This window comes from Vitis riparia, chromosome 11, assembly GCF_004353265.1.
Source record: "Vitis riparia cultivar Riparia Gloire de Montpellier isolate 1030 chromosome 11, EGFV_Vit.rip_1.0, whole genome shotgun sequence".
NCBI classification, from domain to species: domain Eukaryota; kingdom Viridiplantae; phylum Streptophyta; class Magnoliopsida; order Vitales; family Vitaceae; genus Vitis; species Vitis riparia.
This window is the reverse complement of record NC_048441.1, coordinates 8,541,894-8,560,856: the sequence shown is the minus strand read 5'-3', so window position 1 is coordinate 8,560,856 and position 18,963 is coordinate 8,541,894.

Here is an 18,963-nt window from a genome sequence, read left to right as displayed (position 1 = left end):
CGCCACTTATTTTTGTTTTATTTTTAAAGGGTAAACAAAATAAGAAAGAAAAACCCTAAGTGTGACTCCTTATTTTGGAAAAGGTTGGTCTACGAAAAACCGGATCGGGTTCGGGGGTCAGGTTACTTATTGGGAAGGTACGGTAAAGACCGTAGCACCCCCCTCTAAGTCCCTAAAAACGGGTCTCTACTAATAAAATGAAGCAATCATGGCATCTAATAAAGAAATCAATGAATACCCGAATTGATCATGCACATATGAGAATCAGTACATGTATATAGAGTGACCAAAGTGAGAATAGGCGCGTACCTGGGCAACGAGCCGTTATGCGCTATCAAGAAGTGAGGTTAGTGCACAATCAAGGAATATTTTCGAGCATGCTATAGAGCAGAATAACATCAATCACGCTTGGCAATCAATCAATCAATTAATCAATCAATTATAAAATCACATATGTCGGGAACCCACCAAAGCCCGTTTATTTTAGCATGAATTAATTCCATAAATTCCATTAGTCGAAATTACGGAATTTAATTCTTGCTTATTTTTAAAACACTTTAAAAGATCATGAAAGATTTGAAAATTGCTTGCCAAATAGAAAGTGGAAGCAAATTTTATTAAAATTGATATTTTGAGGCCTAATAAAACTAAAACTAAGGATGAAGATTTGAAAAAGTTAAAACTATTTGAAAATCGAGAAATTAGAAACTATTTGAAGACAGGAAATTTGGAAATTATTTTAGAATTGACGATAAAGAAATAAATAGATAAACAAATAAATAAATAAAGGACACGTGGGTTTCGGGAGTGTTGTGGCAACACAGGGCTAGTGTGCATTGAGCGCACATCTGGTGACCGTAGTCTTGGACTTCCATTGTGCACACCTGATCGAAGTACATGCCAGCAAAGCTCTGTTTCATTCGCTTCGGAGATACTGTCATCAATAGCTGTATCAGAATGAGATGGGGATGGAAGCAAGTAAGATGTTCCTTTTAAGATGCCCTTCTCTCTCTGCCTGTTTGCCTTCATTAAGGCCTGTTCTAGCAGAGTTATTGCATCCTGGTCAAACTCGCTGATGAACTTCAAGGGAGATGGCCAAACAAGAGGCTCTGCTGATGTGGGATTCGGTAAGGCTGCATATACTCCATGCTTGTACTTAAGAGCAACCACGTACAGTATTCTCCCGGATGAATCTCTCTAAAGACGATCAACACCCCAAACCAGCGATTCCTGGATGCAATCCAGAGACTCTCCTCTGGCTGCCAAATGAAGAGGAGTGCTCCCTGGGCAACCGTATCCACCAACGGAAGCATAAACAAGAGCTCCATTATCTAACAGAATATGAATGCAATCGGGTCGTCTTTGACGGGCTGCTAAACGCAAAGGTGTTGCTCCCCTTGCAATCTTTGCAAATGTATCAAGCTCACTTTCTTTCCATGATCCAAATGGCATTTCACTTGTAGCATAAAATAGATCAAGACTCCCAGTGCCCACCAGTTAGCAGGAAAGCCATGCCCTCATTTATTGCTTCAGCAGTGGCTTCAACATTCCATGGAATATGAGCCAATGACAAGAATGATTCCCTCGAATTTTGGCTGGTGGTATCGTCAACCTCGTTTGACTAATGCAACCGAGACTGTCATCATTTGTGATGTTTCAGCATGGCGGCTTTGCTGCAGTCTGGGCAGCCACCTCGGCAACAAAACCATGGCTTTTCTTTTCTAAGCCTAGTCCAAGATTATACCGCACAAGCCTCTTCACAATATCGGGATTTCCACGTTATGCAGCTGGTCAAATTGGAGGATATTTTCTTTTTATCAGAAAATTCAACGCATAAGTGAACGATTACGAGTTCACCCGTGTAGCAAACTGACTTATAGTTTCAGAAATCTGGGTAATCCCCTCCACATGCTCAGATTGTCAACAATGTGATGCACCTCTTCATGTTAGCAGCCGACTGTTTCTCAAACGCTGATTGTTCTTGAAGCTTGAACATGTCAACAATGTCAACCATTTTGACAACTTGAACTAGCTCCTCGGCTGAAAATTGCTGCAACTTGCAAGAAATGGCCTCCTGAACTAAGGGCAGTGTCTTTATACTCATTCATTTCTTCGCTTCAAAGAATCAAATCTCAAGTTTCCAGCAATTATTTTACATAGCTCTGGAGTCTGATCTCAACGTCTCCAGAAACGGCCATGCTGCTTCTGTTCTTGCATCCACCTCTTATACTCTTTAGAACGCTCGATGAATTCCTTGGCAATATCATGTCCTTGATAAGATATCAGCTGGTCTATTTGTCACTGGGTATAACGCAATGGAGATTGTTGAGGTTCAATGACGCGTTCTTCCTCAAAAGCAAACAGCTCCAGAGGCTGCCACTGGGACACTTCAAACTTTAATGACATAGTTGATAGCTGCTTCTTGGATTCACCGGCATCTTGTTGAGCACTTCCTCATCATCTCGGTCTTCAGGCTTCTTTGCATTAGGATCTGGTATCTCCTTCGGGAAAATGTCCCAAACAGAGCACAGACTACTAGTCTGTTTCTCAACGTTGTCAATGAGGCTGCTGTAGGTAGCTTCCAGAATGCTTGTTTCCCTTGCATAACCTTCACGAATTGCATTTATTCCCAGCCTCAACAACAACAGCAGGGGTATCAAAATCAGGTTCTCCTGCGGCCAACTGTATAACCGGAACTCCAGTTGGATATCCAGACGGCCAAAGTCCGCCTGAGACATGCCCTCGACCTTGTACTCCCGGTCAGAACTGGTCTTCTCAACAAACAAAGCCATGGCTGCTGCTGATACCGAACAAGTTTCAAACAAACTCGCTCCCTCTGGATCTCACACAATTAAGAGAGAAATGTGGGTTATGGAGTAGCTTCCCTGAATATGGCAATCACCCTTTCTGAGCAAAATATTCAAGCGATTCTATGAGCAATGCAGCGACATCTTCACAGGTTCACAAACTGTGCCCATATAAAAAAAACCAAGAGCAGTACTAGCCAAGACTCTTCTTCTTGGGCGTACAGGTGACCACCGAGAATAGAGAGCAAACAACAATGAAGCAATGACCAAACAGAGTATAAAATGAATCCCCAAAAAAACAATGACCCGAATCCCGTCTTATGTTGAAGTCATAGGGCTTATGTATAGGTAGAAAAAGAAGCCAAATGGAAACGAGATTCAAACCATATGGGAACGAGATTCAAGGATATCGCTCAAACACACAAAGAAGAGCAAAAGAAGTATTCTCATTCTAAATCAAACTTCACATGAAGAACAGGGAGCAGATACATCACAATACAGTCACAACAATAAAAAGAAACATCAATGGCAATCAAAATGAGGTCTAGCAAACGTACCTGAGAACGTTTCCTTCATTTCCTCTGTTTCAGCTCCCTTCTCTTCCCTCCCACAGCTTCCTTCTCAAGACTTTTGCTCCATCTCCTTTGATTTTTCCTTTCTTCCTGCTCTCTCTGTTTCTCCCCGGTAGCTTCCTCCAGCTCGCAGCTTACTCTATTTCTCTCATTTCCGTCCCCTAAAAGAAACTTCCTCTGTTCTCTCTAATATCTCTCACACTCTCCAGCAGCTAAAGCTCTCTGGTTCTCTCCTCTCCAGTCACTCTCTATCCTTTTTCTCTTTTTTCTCCGCCCTTCTATACGCTCCTCTCCCTGTCATAGAAATGCTGCCATATCTCTCAACAAAACCCGTCCAAAAAGCAACCTCCTCCTACAGCTGCCCCCCCCCAATAGCTGGCCTGCCACTCCTCAACAGAAACGCACTCCTCTCTGAAGATCCCTCCACAGGTGTCAACCCTTGATTGGCTCCTTCAACTCCACTACCTGATTCACTGAAGGCCAATTACGAGGTGACACGTGGTTCCTTGAGATTGTGACACCTGTCCAAAGTTAGCTGCAGAACATGAGCCCCAAATGGGGGTCTACAGCTAACCTATTTCTCTCCTTCCAAACTGACCAAAAAATACATAAAGGCGCCATTTGCCAAGCCTTCTTGCGTCTTTTTCCCACAAACCCTCCATTCCACCCAAGAAGGGTTGTCTTCACTGTACATGAGAGAGTCCAAGATATTCCAAAAAGAGAGAAAAGGAGGTTCCATAGGACCCGCGTCTTGACACAATGCAGTAGGAGATGATCCACTGTTTCTTCTTCAGATAAACAGAGAAAGCACCTATTTGCCAAAGAGAACCCCTTCCTTTGAAGTTGCTCATGTGTTAAAACTTTACCCCAAGAAGCCTCCCAAGCAAAGAAAGCTACCTTGGGAGGCACTCTTGCCCTCCAAATTCTTTCACTAGGGAACAAAGAAAGGCCCCTCGACTCCATCAAAGAATAAAGGGATCTAATAGAGAAAGCCCCATCTTTTGAAGCTGTCCATATCACTCTATCTTCCTCCTCCCTTTGAACCTTGAAAGCCTGGATCCTCTGCAACAACCGCTCCACCAAATCAATCTCCCAATCATTAAAGGCCCTTGTAAAGAGAGGAGTCCAACCAACCCCATCACCAACCGGATTCCACACCTCCGCAACCCAAGCATTTTTCGACATGGACATGGAAAAAAGAGATGGGAAGGACTCACAAAGAGGCCCATCACCACACCACTTGTCTTTCCAAAATTTCACTCTTTGCCCATTACCCAGATGGAAAGCTACCCTGCCATCTAACAGGCCCCACTTTTTCCTAATTGCTTTCCAAAGCCCCACTCTGTTACTTCCCATCACATCCCGAGTATACCAGCCCCCCTCCTCTACGACATACTTGAGACTAATTACACTTCTCCACAACGCCTCTCTCTCATTAGCAAACCTCCAATTCCACTTACCCAAAAGGGCGTTATTCATCAAAGATAAATTTCTCACCCCTAGTCCACCTTTCTTTTTCTCCAAGCAAACCAAGTTCCATCTTACAAGGTGAGGTTTATGGGCTAAAGATCCCCCACCCCACAGAAAATCTCTCTGAATTTTCTCCAATCTCAACCTCACTTTTCTAGGCAAATGAAAGAGAGACATCAAATAGATAGGCATACTGGACATGGTGCTTCTAATTAGGGTGAGTCTTCTCCCTTTAGAAATGTACTGCCTCTTCCACATAATAAGCCTTTTACGAAAACGCTCTTCAACCCCATCCCACACCGCCAAAGAATTGAAAGCTGCCCTTAGGGGCATTCCCAAATAACTAGAAGGAATCCCTCCCACTTTACACCCCAACTCCAAAGCCAAACCCTTTATATTCAGCACCCTTCCAACTGGGATCATCTCACTCTTCTCTAAGTTAATCCTCAAACCCGAACACGCCTCAAACCACATGAGAAGCCAACTTAGATAAGTCATCTCGTCTGAAGACTCCTCACAAAAAACCAACGTATCATCCGCAAACAACAAATGCGATATATGCATCCCCTCATCCCTCCCACCACTTACCTTTCACCTAGATAAGTAACCCCCACTAATAGCCCTTCTCATCATATTGCTAAAAACCTCCATGGCGATCACAAACAAATAAGGGGAAAGGGGATCTCCTTGTCTTAACCTCCTCGAGCTTTGAAAAAAACCGGATGGAGACCCATTAACTAACACTGAGAATTTCACTGTGGAGATACACCAATCAATCCACTTTATCCATCTCTCTCCAAACCCCATCTCTTTAAGAACAACCAACAAAAAGCTCCAGCTAACACGGTCATAAGCCTTCTCTATATCCAACTTGCATAACACCCCTCCCACATTGTCTTTCAATCTTGAGTCTACATCCTCGTTTGCAATCAGCACTACATCCAAAATATGTCTGCCCTCCACAAAAGCATTTTGAGACTCTGAGATCACTTTCCCCATCACCTTTTTAATTCTATTAGCCAACACCTTGGCCAGCAACTTGTAGAGGCTACCTACAAGGCTGATAGGCCTGAAATCTTTCAAATCTTCAGCTCCTCCCTTCTTTGGGACTAGGACAAGGAATGTCGCGTTTAAAGATTTTACAAATCTGCCCCTCTCATGAAATTCCTTGAAGAAGCCCATTATTTCAGCCTTTACTAAATCCCAACTGAATAACCAGAAGGCCATGGTGAAGCCATCCGGACCGGGTGCTTTATCCTTACCTATATCTGAAAGAGCCGCAAACACCTCCCCTTCCGTAAAGGGAATTTCCAGCCTCTCAGCCTCACAACTGTCTAATCTCATGAAGGGTAGCCCCTCAACACCAGGACGTCACCCCCCTATTTCAGTGTACAGATTTTTAAAAGCACCCACCACACTATTTTTTAAATCTAACTCCTCCGTATGCCAAAAATCATCAACTTTCAGCCTAGACAACCAGTTTCTTCTGCTGTGCGCATTCGCCATCCTATGAAAGAATTTGGTATTATTGTCCCCCTCCTTCAACCACAATTCCCTTGATCTCTGTCTCCAAAAAATTTCTTCCCTCAACACCCATGTTTTATAAGTCTCCTTAGCCTCCTTTCTTGCTTCACAATCCTCTATACTCAGAGTTGAATGATTCTCCACTGTATCCTAGTACACCACCTGGCTAAGAGCTTCTCTCTTCTTAGTCTCAATTACCCAAAAAACTTCTTTATTCCAAGACTTTAAAAGCCCTTTTAAGGCTCTTAATTTTGCATCCATAACAAAGCTACAAGACCCAGTAAAAATTAAACTGCCCCACCACCTCTTCATCTAATCCATGAACCCCCTATCCTCCAACCACATATTCTCAAATCTGAATGGTGATGGACCCCTCTTCAGACCTCCACCTTCAAGTAGGATAGGAAAATGATTAGAGACTGGTCTAGCAAGGATCCCCTGCATGGCTCCATTGAACATTCTGTCCCACTCATCTGTAACTAAGAACCTGTCGAGCCTAGATTGGGACTGATTGTTTAACCCCCCTCGCCAAGTAAAGAGACCCCCTTGTAAGGGGTAGTCCCTTAACTCCAAATCCTCTACCACTTCATTAAATCTCCTCATTGATGCAGATAACTTGCCCCCCCTACTGCGCTCTTCCGGGTATCTGATCATGTTAAAGTCTCCCCCCACACACCAAGGATCACTCCATAACCCCTTTATTGACCCAAGCTCCTCTCAAAAAACCTCTCTATCCCTTCTACACACCGGCCCATAAACTCCGGTAAACACCCACCTCATCCCATCCATATACAATTCTTGAACAAACAGGACACTGAAAACAGACCTTCTTTCACCTCCAACAAATCAACCACTCTGTTGTCCCAAAATACCAGAACACCTCCAGCTGCCCCCTTAGAGTTAATTGCTCTCCAATCAATATGTCTTCCCATCCCAAGGCTGCGAACAATCCCCGTACACATATCCTTGATTTTAGTCTCCTGCAAGCACACCACGTCCACCTTGTTGGATTTTATTTCAGACTTAATGATTTTCCTCTTATCGCTATCATTTGCCCCTCTCACATTCCAGGATAAAATCTTTATCTTCATTTATTCCCTGACCCAGAAGCCCCTCCAAACTTGCCTTCATTGGAAGCCAGCTTAGCTTTTTTATAGCTTACCGACCATTCCAGCTTCTTTAATTCCCTGCTGGATTTTGTAACCGAAGGCTTAGTCCTTTTATTCTCCCTGTCTTAATTTTTCTTTTCAATTCTCCCCCTCATTCTCCTCAACAGGTATAGGATTTCCTCCTCAAAACCAACTGTCGGCATTCCCAAGCAGTGACCGAATTTCGCAAGGCAACTAGAGCTCCATTCTTCCTCTCCGTCCCCCACTTTCACCTGAAGGGCCATTGTCCCCGCTAAAGGACTTTCTAAAACCCCTCCAAAAGGAACAATAGCTAGTTCAGGCCCACTTGTCTCACCACCCGAAGCTCGCGCAGACAAATTCCTGTCTTCGTGGACCGAGAGGTCTACCAGCCACTCTTCACGCGTAGAGACCCTGCTCCTTGTTTCTTCCACAGCCCCAACCACACCATTGATAACCCCCACCTTCCCCAATGCAAACCCATCCGGCCCCGTAATATGAGGAGAAGAAGAAGCCCCAGACCCCAAAGAAAAAATAGGGATTTTGAGGTTACGGGGGTACCTAGAAGCTTCGTCCAGAAGCGCGTCATCGATGGGCTTCCAAAGACCGAGGGATGGCTCCATGCCGTCGACGCTGCCCCTGACCAGAAGCTCCTGCTCCATCTCCGCAAGAGTCCCGACAGTCTCGAGGGAAGCCCTAGAAGGGACGGGCTCCCTTAAAAGGTCCAAATGGGCCTCAGGCTTAAAAAGCCCGAAAAGCACCTCAGGCCCCTTAGTCCAGCCCGACAACTTAGGGCAAAAGGAAGACGGGCCCTCGGTCCAACCCGCGTCTTCATTTGGTAGCAGCCCATCAGCGCCTTTTAAAAAAGCCCCTCTGCCAGCCTTGGGCCCAGGCCCACTCCCTGAGCAGCCCACTGTAGGGTTGTCAACCTGCCTTCCCCTACACTGTCAGCCTTTCTACGTTCACTGCCACACGCCACCTTCTCTTCAGGCCCCCTTTTTTGAAAATCAGCTTGGGGCTCCCATACTCTAGATTCAGCGCGTGAGGCTCCCCCACCTTCATCCCTGACCTCCCGCTCACTTCTCATCTGCATCCAAGAGCAGGACCCCTCTTGCAACACCCTCGGCATGGCTTCCCACCACAGGCATAGCTCCCACCTAGAATTACCAGCCTCCACCTACATTGACCCTGGCCATTTCATTCCCGAATCTTTGACCAAAATCCGAGCCCATTGCAGCTGAGAAAAGAGGGTCGTTTCCTCATCTACAGCTACAAACCCCCCACAACAATCTCCAATACGCTTGAAAACCTCCCTGCTCCAAAGATGAAGAGGAAGTCCTACAACTCTTACCCAAACTTCCTTAGCATGGCTCTCTTTCCAAGAGCACCCCACTACCGGTCCCCACCTTTGCAAAAGAAATTCTCTATCCTTAAAACGTCTACTCCCTTTAAGAAGCACCATATCAGCTTCCCATTTGTTTTGAAACTCAATCAGTACCAGGGCTCCACCCAACCTGGATAATCTTAACTCTCCTTTCAAAAACCAATTTTCATATGCCCATCTCTTCAAAGAAGGCAATGACGGGATAGACTCAAGACTACCACCGAAACAACCCACCAGGCAACGCCCAAGCTGTTCCTCCCTACACATCATTTCCTTTTCCCTTAGGTGTACCCTCATAGAATCCACTGACTCACCTTTCTTCCCTTTAACTACATCTGCATACGACCCTAGCTCATTCTCTGAAGTATTGACCTTGCTCTCCACCTTACCCATGGATGGCACACACTGGTAGTTATTCCTTACTTCTATGGAAGAGACCCCAAGAGCCCTCAAATTCTTAGCCAGCAAGAACCAGCCCCCTACTAAGCCATTTCCCTCAGGAAAAACTAGACAAAACTTTTTCCTTTCCACATCTCTAACCGAGCAGAGCAAAAATCTCCCAGCCACATTTGAGCGGCATTCTAGTCTGAATTTTCTTGCTCCTTCATCCCATACTTTTGAAAGCTTCAAGCTAGATTCTCCTCTACACCAAGCTTCCACACCTTCGAATAGAAGACTTAAACCTTTTTCTCCAAATCTTATCCAAGAGGAAAGACCTTTACTCCTTTCCCAGATAGTTCCTCTCAGCCTTCCTCTGACCTCTTCAATGGAGATGACGAATGTCTTAGATTCAACAGCAAACCAGCACTTACCTCCCTTCGGAACTCCATTGAAGTCCCTTACTCCCATAGAGAGAGAGGGAGAGAGAACTAAATCAAAATACTCTGGTTTAGATATTATTTGGAATCTTGAACACAATTTGTTCCCCCTTTGTCGAAAATTCCTTTAATATTACTCTTGAATGTTTTGAGAAATAGAAAAATGTAGCATGGAGAATGATTATGTTCTGAGTGTATTTTTCAACTTAGAAAACTCTCTCTCTCTCTCTCTCTCTCTATATATATATATATATATATATATGAGAACATTTTGGAGAGATTTTCTTGAACTAAAATTACAAAAAACCTTCAAAAATATGAAAATAGACTAAAAATACATAAGCAAAAGCTTGGGCATTCAAAGGTCCTAAGGAACACTAGAGTAACATTTGAACATTCGATTGTCCTATGAGTGTTCAAACATCCCATGTGTGACATTGGAAGGTCTATGCTCCGAATTGTGCTTTTGGCTCTATCTTTTATATATTCCCTACAAAATCTCACCTAGAACACATGTAAGTATCATTTCTCATACTCTTAACATATTAAAGTGTCCATACATTAAATATGGATAGAGTTAGAAGGATGACTTGAACTCAATTCTAATTAATAACATGCCAGAAGTATGATACCTCAAACTCAATGCAATAATTGAACAAAACTATCAACCTACTCTAATACATCAACATTAAAAACTTCATGTATATCGCATCTCTTTTATTTTCTATTGCTTTTTATACAAGTCTTTCATATTACTATAATTTCTATTTATTATATTCTCATTGCTAATCCTCTAACAATAAAAAGGTTTTCATGAAAAATATTAGGCCATGTAAAATTATTTTTTTCAGATAAATTTAAGAGTTAAATGCTAATTTATATTTTAGAGGTTGAATTTAAGATGGAGGTATTTGATAAAAGAGCAAATCACATTGTAAACCCCCATTTGGGAGATCTTAGTTTTTTAATATAACATTAGAGGAGCCGGGCAGCACCAGAGATAAAGTGGGGGGGGGGGGGGGGGGGGGGGGGGTCCCTCTTTTCTCCACACCCGGAAAATCAGCTGCGGAGACAGGGGCAGCCATGCTCATGGATCAGGGATGCCATCCTTGCTGACGAGGGGAGCAGGAGAAGGCAGGTAGTGGCTTGCTGTGGAAGATGAAAACAGGAAGAGATAAAAAGGAAGTTTTTGGCTTCAAGCTGGGGGTGATCGAAAGCAAAAGGAGGGGGGATTTTTCAGAGAAGGGAGAAGAGAAAAGGATAGCTGAGAGGAAACAAAAAAGAACGAAAAAAAGAGGAAGAAGAAAAACACGCTGGGAAACACCTTGCAGGAGGGCGATACAGGTATTCTTCCTGCTAGCTGAGGATCTTTTGTGTTCATCACATTCTATTATGCTTTCTAGCTAGCATGAAATGCTACCTCAGTTTTTAGAGGCGATCAGCTAAGATGCTTACTTTTTTTTTTAGTATCTAATTTTGCTCACTCATATTCTGCATCTGGTTTTCTGACTTATCCTTCAGACTCTGTTCTGCGTTCTTTTTTTTTTGTGAGTTGTTAGTCATGCCCATCTGGTTTTCTCTTAGAAATCTGTTTGAAATACATTTTGACACACCTCCTGTATGTGAGCCCATGGATCGTTATATGAAATGATGCGTGTAAAGGGTCATTTTGTGTCTATTGCTTGTGCTCTGTTTTTGCTGTTCTCCCTTTGTCATTGGTGCTCGGCCATAGAGGGGATCAGACTTTCCATCTCAACTTGAAGGAGTAAGAGGACCCAGGAGATATGCTCCCTGTCTGTGAGTACTAGAAAGGCCATGGCTACGCTCCACTCATTTCATCTGTAAATGAGACATCTAGCTTGTTTTGTACTGGTGACTCAAATCTATCCATAGAGGCGACATTCTTCCGTCAACTAAACTTGAAACCCTTTTAAGAGAGACGAACCATGTCATTGGCTGTGGATATGAAGACAAGACTGATTGGGCAAGGAGATTGGAGGAGTTCATGGTTCTGTGGCAGAAGGTATTTTGACCGTGTTCAAGATGTATGCACGAGGTTGGATTTCAATGTATGGCTATAATGGGAGGTTCATTATGTCAATGCCATTGCTCACCCCCCTCATACCCATGTCAGCCACTTTCTACACCCTCTCACCATCATTTCTCTCACTAAACCGTACCTCATGCCCATTAAATCTTTCACGCCTTTACCCATATTTCCATTACGCCCATGCCTATCACGTATCCACCATGCCCACGTCCTCACTCACTCCTCCTTACACCCATATCTCACCTCTCATGTGTGTCATCACCCTTCTTAGTCCCATACCCGTATTCCCACACCACATACCCCTCATGAAGAATCCATGAAAGCTTCGGTTGATGGTGCTGATGTGGACATTGTGAGACTGTTTGGCACGCTACTTAGCTGCTAAAGTGAATAAACCAGACCAGCCGCATGTTGAGCTTATAGAAGCTGTGATGAGGTCAGAAAAAATGCTCACACCCAGCCTGAACAAAGCCCACTTCGGATGCCGTCATTGAGACCTCCGGTAATGAAGCGTTTGAGTCCCAACCCATCTAAGGCGGTGATGAGTTTGAATGATTTAGCTTCCGTCCATGATGTTATGTAAATATCGATGATTGATCAAGTGATGATTGTTTGCTCACTTTGCTGGGAAACTACCATAAGTCTCAGAGTGATGAATGTTCGCTGGGTAACACGTTGCATGGCCATTTTGGCATGCAAGCTGCCAACACCACTCACCATTTTATCTACCTATTTATTTATTCCACCACTCACCACTTTATTTATCTATTTATTTATTCCTTCATGTTTTAATATTAGAGTTCAATTCTCCATAATTCCTAATTCCTAATTCAATTTATAATTTCCAAGATTCCATTTTTTTCATTCATTTATTTAATCTTTATTATTTCCAACATTACTATTATTTTATTTATTTATTTTCCAAATTCCGTTTTTTTTATTTAAAAAAAAAAAAAGCAATATTTTTAAAATTCCGTTTTCCAAATTTAATTTTCATCCCATTCTTAAAATAATTTTTCGGGTTTTCACTTTTCGAAATTTAATTTTCCGGCGTTCCATCCTTAAATTAATTTTTCGGGTTTTCACTTTTCGAAATTTAATTTTCCGACATTCCATCCTTAAAATAATTTTTCGGGTTTTCACTTTTCGAAATTTAATTTTCCGGTGTTCCGTCCTTAAAATAATTTTTCGGGTTTTCACTTTTCGAAATTTAATTTTCCGACCTTCCATCCTTAAAATAATTTTTCGGGTTTTCACTTTTCGAAATTTAATTTTCCGACATTCCATCCTTAAAATAATTTTTTCGGGTTTCCACTTTTCGAAATTTAATTTTCCGACCTTCCATCCTTAAAATAATTTTTCGGGTTTTCACTTTTCGAAATTTAATTTTCTGACATTCCATCCTTAAAATAATTTTTTCGGGTTTCCACTTTTCGAAATTTAATTTTCCGACATTCCATCCTTAAAATAATTTTTCGGGTTTTCACTTTTCGAAATTTAATTTTCCGGCGTTCCATCCTTAAAATAATTTTTCGGGTTTTCACTTTTCGAAATTTAATTTTCCGGCATTCCATCCTTAAAATAATTTTTCAGGTTTTCACTTTTCGAAATTTAATTTTCCGACGTTCCATCCTTAAAATAATTTTTCGGGTTTCCAGTTTTCGAAATTTAATTTTCCGACATTCCATCTCTAAATAATTCTTCAATTTTCCAATTCCTAAGTTCACTTCCCAATTTTCACAATTATTTACCTAATCATTATTACTATTATTTCTGTTCGTTTATATATTCACTTATTCTTTTATTTAAAATCCCATTACTAAATAACTCTTCAAACTTTCGATCTCAAAAAAATTCCACTATTCACGTTCGTTCGTTTAAATATTATTCTCCTTATTATTATTATTCCATTCATTTATTTTACAAATTCCAATAATTAAAGTTCAAAATTCCGTTTTCCAAATTTAATTTTCAATCTCAAAAATTCCACTATTCACATTCAGTTGTTTAATGATTTATTTCATCCTTATTATTATTCCATTCCTTTATTTATCCACTTATTTGTTTATTAAAATTCCGTCTTTAAATAAATTTTCAAAATTCCGATTCTCAAATTTAATATCTGAAATTCCAATTCCTTTCAAAATTTAATTTCTAAAATTCTCATTCTTATATTTAATTTCTAAAAATTCAATTTTCAAATAATTTCTAAAACTCCAATTATGAGATAATCTTGGGACTTCAATTTTCAAATAAATTTCAAAAATCCAGTTTTCACTCGAACAGTTTTAATTCCGCTTTGGTTTTCAAATAATCTTTTTTTTTTCTCTCTCTTAATTTTATATAAGCGAATGTCATTTTCATAATTTTAGAATAATGGAATTTGTGAGATTAATTCATGCAAGATCGATCGGGCTTTGGTGGGGGACCCCACATACGGGATTTTATGATCGATTGGAGGATTGATTGATTTAATTACCATGCATGATTGATTTTATTCTGCTCTATGACATGCTCGAAATTATTCCTTAGTTGTGCACTAACCTCATTTCTTGATAGCGCTTTATGGATCACTGCCCAGGTACGCACCTACTTTCACTCTGGTAATTATCTAAGCATATTTTGATTCTCGCATGTGCATGATTTATTCTGGGTACTCATTGATTTACTCGTCCACTGCCATGATTGCTTCATTCTATTAGTAGAGACCCGACTTTAGGGGCTTAGAGGGGTGCTACGGTCTCTACCGTACCTTCCCGATAAGTAACCTGACCCCCGAACCCGATTCGGTTTTTTTGTAGATCACCTTTTCCAAATAAAACAAAAATAAGTGGCGACTCCAAGTCAATTTTTTCTTAATCAATAAAAATCATTTTTCACAAATAAAAATCGAGCTCGCCATCGAGTGGGAAACGTGTGAGCCGAAATGCGGGGTCCACACACATATAAGTAAAAAGAATAATGAATCCCTTTTTTATGTGTGCTTGAAGATATAAATTTTAAACCATTTAATACAAAACACTATTAAAAAAAGAAACCATTAAATTTGTTTAATAAAAGTAACTAAAGTAAATTTTAAAATTTTATAACTTTTTAATTTCATATTTATCCTTTTATAAAATAAGATTTTTATAATTAAATAATTTTATACTAAAATATATCTTCTTCTAAATCACAAATTTTATTATTAGTTCATTCATGTGATAAAGTTAAAATTCTAAAAAAAAAACATTTTAGTTGATGTCTAAGAATTATATTAAATCAAATCCCTCATTTTTAGCATTTAATAGAATAAAATTGGAATTTAAAATAAAGTCTACTTAATTCATTTATGAGATCGAACTTTTTTTCATTAAAGAGTTAATGAAAAACAATGAAATTTATAATTATATTCCTTCATAATTTTCATAAAAAAATAAAAATAAAAATGAAGGTGAGATAAATTAGTTAATACATTATTTTTATTTACTACAAACTATTTATGGAATATATATATATAAGATTTCTTTTTCCTATTATGTTGCAAATTTCACTCTATAATTTTTTTCATTGATTTTCTTATTATATATTACTTTAGAAAAATGCTATATTTAGTTATTGGAAATGGAAATGGTAAATAAAACTTCTTTTAGTTGATTATGTACAAAAAAATTTGAGAAAAATAAGTTTAATTAGTTAATAAATACATTAGCCAAAATTTTCTCCTTTTTTTTTTTGAGGAAAATATTTTAAAAAATTTCATAATACATTGTTTTTTTCTATCTCATTTTCCTTATCTTCAAATAGAAGAGAATACTTTTCTTTATATGGTAAAAGTAAAGAAAATAAAGTGAATAATTGAGAGAAGAAATTCAAAGAAGGTGAATTTTGAAGTTATTATTTTTGGTAATATATATATATATATATATATATATATATAATTGTGAAGGATACATAGATAACAGTTAGTTTTATTATTGGAGATGATGATGTCCATATGTATATATATAATTGTGAAGGATACATAGATAACAGTTAGTTTTATTATTAGAGATGATGATGTCCATAAAATTATGAATATATTATAACACTCCTATTTAGATATAAACCAGTTTAGAATATGTCTCATTAAAACCTTGTTAGAAAAAATCCATGGATAAAACCATAGTGAAGGAAAAATAGTATAATATTCTTTTAATGTTCTTAAACTACTATGGTTGTCATGCTAAAAACATTACCAATAAAACCTAATGGGACAAAACCTGAACAAAGGGAAAACAAATACAATGCACTAACATCCTTGTTAATATGATCCCCCCTATGCTGACATGAATATACTTTCTCTATTAGCTCAGCATGAAGTTCTTTCAATTGTCACACTCCAATGTTATATATGAGCTTCTTAAATGTTGCAGTGGCAATGATTTTGTGAATATGTTTGTTAAATTGCCACTTGATCTTAATTATTGAATGTTAATTTCATTGCTTTTCCAAAGCTCAAAAGTGTAAAAGAATTTGATGAAATAGGTTTCATTTGATGACCTTTAATATATCTTCCTTTTATTTGTGCAGTATATTCAACATTATCTTTATGTAATACTATTGGATATAACTCTTCAATATATTGGATTATAAATCTTAACCATACACTTTCATAACTTGTTTCATGAATCATGAAGATTGCTAAATGATTTGATGAAGTGGCTACCATTGGTTGCTTGAACGATCTCCATGATATAATAATATTGCCATGTAAATATATGACCAGTATGAGATTAAGCTTTAAGAGGGTATGAAATATAATTAGTATATGTATATCCAAGCATTCATGATTCTGATTCTTTTGAATAATTTCATTTCAACTATTCCATGAAAATATCATCGTACATGTTTGACCTTGATTTAATGACTTCAAGTTGGGGTAAAATTATGTCTTGCTAGAAAATCAATCATGTACAATGTGCAAGATACATTACTGTACCAATTACACTGAGATATGGTGCTTCTAGAGTAAGGATTTCTTCATTTTCTTAACTCTTTGAGATGAAACATATCTTTGTTCATTTCAAGTGAACAAACAACTATAGAGAAGTTAAGTGGGTGTGACTTGTCCATATAAAAGCACTTCAAGACTTTCTCTGTATATGTTAAAGGATGGAGTAACACATTATTTGGAAAATACTTGGTCTTTAGGTCAAGACTGTTGGGATAAACCCTTAAAAGCATAACATAATGTAACAATAAAAGGATTTCATCAATATTTATATTATGATTATGGTTTCTCCTTCACTATCCCATTTATGAATTATCTATGATGAGCATTTAAACTTGCATCTCTTAGATTATACAAGACTTAGGTGTATTAAAAGTTGCATAGAAGATTTAAGTCATAGGTTCTTTACAAGCTGATGAGTAGTTCATAGTCGATTCATAGACTTAGGCAATCCATCTAAGACTATTGTGCACTACCTCCTAAGTGGAGGAATGACTTATATTGGTAATCAAGATAGGGTTTCCATAGTGAATTCACTAGTCTGTATGGTTAAACATTAGATAATACCTACAATGAATCATGACATTAACCATCAGATAGTCATGATTCAGGAAGCTAGTATGTTGCATGTGTTCTCAACCTTAAGAGAATATTGAGCTAGTTTTGAGGTCTTTAGTGGCTTTGACATAAGGATGAGGCCTTATGGTGGTCCTATATTCCTTATGGATTGAATCACTATTGATTAATGTAGGTGGCAACAAGTATTCTCAATATAAGCACCATGACATCTCATGGGTTTAAAAAAATGTGTCACCTTAGGTGATCGTAAGGACATGTGATCAAGATATCTATGGTTTTAGTAATTATTTAACTAGAATTTGAAATATGCTTTGTTGGCATCTCAGATCTAAGCAATGGAAACAATATCAATGTTTCAAAAAAAAAAAAAAATGATCTTTTAGTGTTAAAGTACTAACCTTTAAGTTTGAATGTTCCTAATCCTTAAATACCAAGTGTTGAAGACGACCTTGAAGTTTTTGAAAGTCTTGTAAATCTACGATCTTCTGCTCAATGACTCAACCTTGTTTTTAGCACACTTATGGTGAGAAGGAAAGAAGGGTGGAGGCTATGACTCTTTTTTGTTCTGGATAATGGAAAACAAAAAGTGATAGAAACTTTAACCCCTAAGAGGTATTTATAGGGTTCTTAACTAGGCTTAAGTGACTTGAACTCACATGGACTTGGGTCACTTAATTTAACCCAAATCATGTCCTAATTGATTAATTAACCCAACATGACCTACTAATTAATCAATTAGTTAAATCCAGAGACCTTGTTTACTTATTCTTATGCAACCTTACGTAATTATCAAAATGCCCTTATGCACAAAAGTGAACCTAAAGCCAATCCAACCCTCATAACCTATGCCAACAAGGTATATGAGCTTAAAGCAGGGACCACTAGGACCCATAAGAGTACTGCCTCCCTCAAAATCCAATTCTAAAGTTGATTCAACATCCTACTATAGAAAATCAATTGAACTCAAGTATCCTATGTAAATAGCAACGAGACACTATATGCTCAGGTTTGTGACCTACCATCCATTATGTTCATTATTCCCATGGATTGATATTTGTAGTCTAACAAGGTGAAAACTATTAACCTTTCAAGATTACCTCTATTATCCTTGAGTTACAAATCTTTCTATTGTGTGTTCAATTGACATGTCTTAGCTCTCAAAGAGCCTATGTCAAGTTTCACTTAAGGAACTATTATGACCATAGTTTCTATGAACACACCTCTTAAATATTATGGTTTTAAAATGCCCTTATACATCTCAAAAGATTAAGTGAGAGAGGGCCTTAGGCAAACCCACAACCTTCATTTTCAAGCCCATCTTGATTTGGGTTCATCACCGCCCTGACGGTGGGTTAGCCCTAAGAATCAAGAGATATAAACTCTGCACATGGATGAGACTAAATATGTCTATAGTGGGAGCGACCATCCCCACGGTAGGGTTCTTTACTTCGTGACATTGATGGTATAAGGACAATGGTTATACACTTGACATTGGATATGAAGTGGTAGAATTGCCCCACATGGTCCCACTTGCATAGTTCATAGGCCAAATAAAAGGTATGTTGATTTTACCTTTAGATACCTTTATGGTTAAGGCAAAGAGATCAATCTGAGAGAGTCTCTAACTAGTTATAAGGTCATGACCTACCCCACATAGGCT